Genomic DNA, 7283 nt, shown 5'->3' with positions numbered 1-7283 from the left:
CAAAAAATTTCTATATGTGACACGGCACCAGAGTTAAGTTAGGGTTTTTCAAAATGTTGACACGCTGAGCTCAAAAGGTTCGCCATCACTGATAGAGGAATACACTTGACGGTGGCATGTGACAAGCATGAATTAGCCACCTCATGCCCTCTTTTATCTCTTCCCCCCAATGCTGCTGACTGTGCAGAAAGTTGCCCCGAATCGGGGTCTTGTTTTTGTCGGGGAATCATCTTTTGCATCGGCCGGGAGGCGGTTCTGAGAAGCATTAGCAGGTCACAGAATGCTTTGTGTGCCCCGGCGATTTTATTTTTAACATCTTATTAATGTGGCACCATAAATCTAACTGGAATAGACTGTGCTCAAAGTTAGTAAATAGAAGTAGGTAGGACAGTCAGCCTTTCATAAGGACGACTTATATTTCTTACTCATCACGGCGAGTCATTTTTTAAAGCCAAGTAGCTTGCTTCTTTGAGTTGACATGATAACGACATAAATCTTCTCTGGGTTTGGGAAAGAAAAACAATGTATAAATCAACTGGATGTGGAGGACTCCCTGAGCTGCTACCTGCTCTAGATGAAGTAACCCAAGGCCCCATTCGCGGTGGGAAAATGCAATTCAGACCCTCTCTGGTGTTAATTCTATGTCCTGTCCGTGCTCTTTGAAGGTATTAGTGTGGGAGCTAGCGGGAAAGTGTAATTTCACCAAGACTGCAAGGTGGGAGCACCGTGTGTGGAGTGCAGGCCAAGCGTGAAGATGGGACGTTGGCTCAGTGAAGGCAGAATTGTTGGCGCTTAACTTGGAATTAGAAACATCCACATAGCCCTGCCGTTGATTTCGCGGAGCCGAAGAGCCCCGTCTGACATGGGCTGTGCTGCTTCATTTGCACAGCGTTGTCCTAACAAACCAGTCCCTGTAGATGCAAGTCCTTTCCTTCCCAAGCCCCTTGCTGATGGCATTGCCTCGGTTCCCTTCTCCAGTTACCTCCCTGCAACAGATGGGATCGTGCCCTTCTGTTCTGAGAAGCCCTCAGAGGGTTCCCATCACACCCTAAGCTGGACTTCGGAGGCACCCCAAATCTTGTTCCTGAGCGCACTGCGCAGCACACTAAGGCAGACAGTCGCCCTCCACCCCCCCCCCCCACCAGCCCTTGCTTCTCTTGCCTCTGGGCTTCCCTTGGAGCATGCCCTTCAGCACTCAGACCTCCAACCCCCACCTACTACCAGGAGCTCCACTTGCTATTCAAGGCTGTGAATTCCAACTCCTCTGCCTGCAATGAAGCCTTATACCTCTGTCATCACAGTTTTTGGATTGTAGTTAGGAGTTTGTGAGCTTCTGGAAGGCAGAGGTTATGTCCTCAGGCCTCTCCAGTGCCAGCCAGCCCTTGCACACTTGCTGAGATGGATCGCAGGCTTGCTTGAGAGAAGAACTTAAAGACACCCTGCCCAGCCCTGGCAGGGGAGCTCAGTTGGTTAGAGCATCACCCTGGCACACCAAGTTTGTGGGTTCGATCCCCCTCAGGGCACATACAAAAATCAATCAATGAATGCATAAATTAGTGAAACCACAAATCAATGTTGTTCCCCGCCCCCTCTCTAAAGTCATTAAAAAAAAAAGACACCCTCCCCTTTCCCTGACATCCTTTGCAATGATGTGTGGCCAGATGGCAGGGTGCTGGCTTGGGGTGGAGGAGGAGTAAGCTGTGCTGTGCAGTGACATCCCGCCCACTCCACTCAGCTCTCCCAGCAGTGACAACGCATTAGCATTCATGAGTATTTTGTGACTTGCCAGGTATCACTGTTAGATCCCTTAGTTTGACAGCTTCGCCATGGTTACCTGGGTCGTGATGGATGCTGCCTACTTGAGCTTATCGGGGTCTGTGGGCACATACCTACCACGCAGCGCTCGGGAAAGTGATGAAATCCCCCTTTGTCTGAAGCTCCAGCTGATGCTCAATTCTCAGAGGGAGGTAATTAAATTGAACAGAAGCTGCGGCTTGCAAAAGTCTAGGGTATTATCCTACTCTAGCTCATTAAAACCGATGCTCTGCAAATTGCTTTGAATCATTGCTTTGGGAAACTGTTGATCTTCTCTGAGCAGGAAGTGGCCCTGGTTAGGTGAAGGGGTGAGCCAGCAGAGGGCTCTGGAAGGTGGGTGTGGCTGCTGGCTGCTGGCTGCTGCTCCCAGGCTCTGGGCTCTGAGCAAAGAACGATCAAAGAAACCGGGAGAGAATGTGCTTTGAAGTTGTTTGCTCACTAACTGAATAGAAATGTAATCAGATGGCAAGCCCTCTTGAGGTGAGCAGAGGGCCTGAAAGTGGAGGAGAGCTTGCAAAGAAAACTCAGAAATGCTCTAATCAGTCCTCAGGGTTGTGTTTCCTTTATGTGCAAAAGACGCTGGCAGCCAACAGGGAGGGGCCGTGTCCACCTGCTGGGTAGGTCTGTCATCTAGTTGGAATGCGGACTTGTTCGTGGTTTTACAAAACTAGGCAGAGGCTCTTCTAAGAGAGAGCTGTGTGGATGCAGTCCTCCGCTTCCTGACCAGGCCTAAGTAAGTTGCCTAACCTGGGGCAACAGCAGCAGGAAGTGCTGGAAGGTGGGTGGGCAAACAAACGGCTTTCCCTGGTGAGTCACATCTCCTCGGGGTGACCCTGTAGGCTTTCTAGGACTGAACTAATTCCTACCGGGCTGGTTCTGCTATTAGCGGGGTAGAAAAAACGTTTTGAAAAAAAATTGTGATCGAGGGTAATTGAAGGTGGTTTTGAACCTCCTGGAAAAAGTACTTCCGGAAATCTGTCTGTTCTTAAAGGCTGTCTGTCAGCTGCTGTGCTGTCGCTCAGAAAATCGTCTCATGGAGACAAACGCGGCGTGTTCTGTGCTGTAGGGAACACAGCCAACCCGGCCTCATTCCTCCCACTCAGGCCGAGCACGGGGACAAGCCACTCGGGCTGCAGACACCTGGGGTCAGGCAGCCACATGGAGAACAGCTCCTTCAAGCTCCTCTCTTGCTCCTCGAGGCCTCCTGACGGCACTTTCCGCCTCTTCTCTTTGAGCGTCTTTGCACACGCTCTCCCCATCTGTCCGCCTCCTCCTTCGCAGCATTCTGGGGCATGCACGTGGTCAAGGTCCCAGCATGACCCCAGGGCTGTATACTGTCCGCTGTGCAGAGGTTTGGAGGAAAGGCTGCGGGGGAGGTTCTGACTGCCAACATGAGTCGGAAGAAAGCAAGGCCCTTCCCTTCAAAGAGCAAGGCATGCAGAGGCCGAGAGCTATACTGACGCCCAGCACCGGGAACAGGAGCCCTGTGTCAAGGGCACAAGGAGGAGGGAAGCATGCAGTTTGCACTGAGGGTTGGAGAATGCGGCACCTGGCGGTGTCTGAGCGGAGCCCTGCAGAATAAGCAGGACTTCAGCAGGGTCAGAGAGGGGCAGACCACAGGCCCCTTTGTGTTTCCGAGGAACCCGCCCACCCTCATGGCTCTTACAACTTATTTTTAAACCATCTGCCATGGAACGCTAAGTTCCTGAAGGACAGGACCGTAAGGTATTATTCCTCGTTATCGTTAGACATGCGCAGAGCAAGGACGATGGGCCAGATACAGAAACTCACCAGGGCAGAAAGCCCTGGGTGCCTGGCAAGGGGCGACACTGGGAAAACAGGACCCTCTCCCCCAGGGTAACCTGTCCTCCCTGGCATATCACTGGTCCTGTGGCTTGGACCCCGGATCTTTCATATCCCTGGTCATGCGGTTTAGACCCCCTGACCTTTTCCTCCCTAAAGATAACATCTAGGCCTCGGTTGTATTTCAGCTCCAGGCCCAGAAAAGCAGCAAAACCAGGCAAGTGACGCCGTGGCTGCCTCAGGACCAGCTGCATTGACTAATGACCCTCTGTCCAGGCGCCAACCAATCAGTGGAGACCATGACCCTGAAAGAGCACACCTGATGAATATTCAGCTGATGAATATTCTATTGAGACCCTCCCCTGAGACCTCCCTAAGATTGCCACCTGCAAGAGAGAGAGAAATATGCTCAAAACAGAAGACTCAGTGTGCACTCTCTCTCCAAGGAGCATGCCCCTGCCATTCCCTTTCCCCTCTCCTTCCCCTACAGGCACCTATCCCCTAACCTCTACGCAGCTCTTCCCAGGCTCACCCCCTGAGCCTGTCTCCAAGGCCCCCTTTTCCCTGACTTCTCAGTGAGCCAGAGCAGCCCCGCCTAGGGTCTCCTGAGGCTTCTTCTATGCCCTTCCTGGTTTCACTGTCCTAAGTGTATTTTTGCTGCCATCATGGATCCAGTACTCTTTGGCGCAGTGCTGTGTAGCCCTTCCCTTTGGATTTCCCCATCCCCCATTTCTTTAAATAAATCCAATTTTCTTTAATCACCGTGTGAGATGGCGATTTAGCCAGCCCGCACACCGCCGACTTTAACCTCTCAGTTATGTCCTCATTTAGGACATGCCTAGGACTCGGTGTTGCCACCCAGTGGGGTGGGCAGAATAATGGTCCCTCAAGAGCAGTGGTGACAGGAGATGCAGAGAATTATTTCAAGACACTTGTCAGTTGACAGATGAAAGGCAAGGGTGGAGGTCGTGAGAAAGGGACGCTTACTTCCCCAATACTTTCTAGCTTCTGTCTCTGCCCGTGACCTCTGCCCTTTAGACACATCTCACCTGCACCTCTCGGTCCCTGTATCTGGATCGTGTCGCTTCCTTCCTCAAAAGCCTTCCTTGGCCCTCGTCAGGTAAGCAAGATAAATGTATTCCAAGGAGCTCCTTCTTTCCTGAACTCTTATAAGTTTTGACCAAAATCTGCTTCATGGAAAGTAGCTGGAAGGGACCGGAAGGTCATCTGATCAGAGGATCGTCAGTGGTTTCCCAAAATCTAAGCCACAGAATCCTTGTTCAGAAAAGACCCACAGTGTGATGTTAGAACCCAAAAATGTAAGGCCTACCTAGATAATACATGAAATACATGTTTTACTTCTTTACTCTTGTAAATACATTTATGGTAGCTTCTTGTAAAATCCATTTGTTAGAGCAATTGTGGCATGCAGAAGCACACAAACATTTGAAAAAGGAATTTATAAAAGGCAGATGCCATTTGATATCTAAATCTAGCCCTGGTTTATTTTCTTTCGGTTGGACAATATGAGCAAACGTTGTGATTCAGAAAGATAAACAGAGGGATATTTGCTTGTACCATGTTATCTGTGCAGATGGGCCCAAGGCCTGAATTTCACAGAGACGAATACAGAACAAAACTCCTGACCCCTGAAACACAGGCAGGAAGTCGAAATGTATGCAGAGAAAGGGCTGGAGAAACGTGGTTGGAAGGTCTCCTTCAAAGAAAGTTCCAGCACAAAGGTTGAACTCCGTGGAGGTCCTTTCGGTGCCTGTAACGTATGAAGTGAGTGATGCTGGAATAAGTTGAAGTCTGTTGTGTGCACAGAGGCCAGAGGGGGCTCCCCAGGCTCAGGATGGAGCGGGGTCTTAGCACACTTCCCAGGTGGCCCTTTCTGGTCTGGAGACATCGTCTAACCATTTGAAGACAGTTAGGAGGAGGAGAGGCTCTCTCAGTGTCCTCTGTAAACTTCACTTCTGTGAAACCGGCATAACGGTGGCCCTCGGTGGTGGCCCGAGAGCGTCCCTCTCAGCTTCAGTCACACCCATCATCTCTCCAGAACAACGGCTGCGGCCGGTGGCCTGGCAGCTTTCTCATTTGTCGCTGCTTCCCTGGCCGCCTCTGTCCCAGGCTGGGCCGGTCTTGGCTGTGGCATTTCCCTTTTCTCATTTTCCTCCCCGTTAGGCAGGTTATACATGGTCACCTCCCTGCCTCTTGGGCGTTTCCAGGTAAAGCTGCATCCCTGGTTTTATTAAGCTCCTTCGTGCTTTAAAACACCCCCTTGGTCACCGGAAGATCTTGCTTGAAACCCCTGGCGGGCTGGGGGCGGGAGGCGTGTTCGCCGTTAAATCAGTGACTTGGAAATTGGCTTTGAACTCCTCAAGCCCAGGACTCTTAGGTTGAGGTGACAAACCCCCCGTCCTCCATTTCTCTGGGGGGTTAGCAGGACCGCACTGTGGGTGAATAGAGAGGCAAAGTCTAATCCCAGAGCAACAAGCATTTCCAGGAGGTTGGCTCTCTCACATTGAGGCCAGACATTCTTGTCAGGAGCAAAAGGAGAAGACAGTATCGCCCCTGGAAACGGCAATTACCTTAATGAACTTGCTTCACCCGCAGGATCGATGCCTTGTGTGGGGATTAATTAAGGCCTCGGCGGCTGCGCTTGAGTGAGACGGGGAATGAGGGCTCGAGAGGCCGTGGGCAGCGGCGCCCGGCCGAACACCAGTCCTGGGTGTAATGGGAATGTTCCACCTCATGGCTTTATTTATACCTGGTCCCCACTTCGGATCTTTTGTGCAAGCGGGCAGGATATGAATTAGAAATGAATGTGTAAATGAAACATTGGATCGAAATGGGACAAGTCACACTGGCGGGGAAAGCAGTGTAGTAGGATGTGATGAAAGCCCCGGCCTGTGTTTCACCTGCTCCTTGCTGCCGTCCTGGCCAGCAATCAGCCACAGAAGCAGTGCGGCTGTGTTCTGACCGACGCCCTCCTTGACCAGACCTGAGCCAGGCTCTGCTGAGCCCTCCTCTCGATTCCGCTGTGTAAAGACTTGAGCAGACACTGACATCGTTCCTAACAGCTCAGGGCCACACACGTAGGATGACCCTAGCCCCCCTTCAGTGCCCACCTGAGAAAACCCCTGAAAATGGGGCCTGTCTCCCGGTCCGCGGGCGGGGAGGAGCCCACTTTGATGAGTGCCAGTTAGCAAACCCAGATGGGTTTCACGTGGACCAGCCCTCCTCTCAGCTTTTTGCAATCTTCCTCTTCTGGGTCTCACAGAGCCCCCCGCCCGCCCGCCCTGCTCCCTGTCCTCCCTGGGCCGGCTCTGGCGGGCTGGGCGAGGACAGCGGGGCTCTGGGAGGTGGAAGCGTGTGAGTCACGGCCCTCCGTGTCTAACGGCTAAGCCCCGCTTCCTCATGTTCTCTGCAACGACAACCCAGCATCGGAAATCAGACACTTGTGGCTGTGCGGCTTGACTGCTGTGTTAGCACTTGGACGCCTGGCAGGCCAGCGCTCTAGAAATAAGCCCTCCTATTTTTAACACCCTTGCCTAGTCGGATGGTCTCTGGTTTCTGCCAGAGAAAACCCCAGGGCCCCGAGATGCACGCTGGAATTCAGAACGGTAAGTCTCGGTAAACAGGACCCCTCTCCCCACGTGTCC

This window comes from Myotis lucifugus, unplaced genomic scaffold (genome assembly GCF_000147115.1).
Source record: "Myotis lucifugus unplaced genomic scaffold, Myoluc2.0 scaffold_100, whole genome shotgun sequence".
Lineage (NCBI taxonomy): Eukaryota > Metazoa > Chordata > Mammalia > Chiroptera > Vespertilionidae > Myotis > Myotis lucifugus.
Note: the sequence above shows the minus strand (reverse complement) of the source record.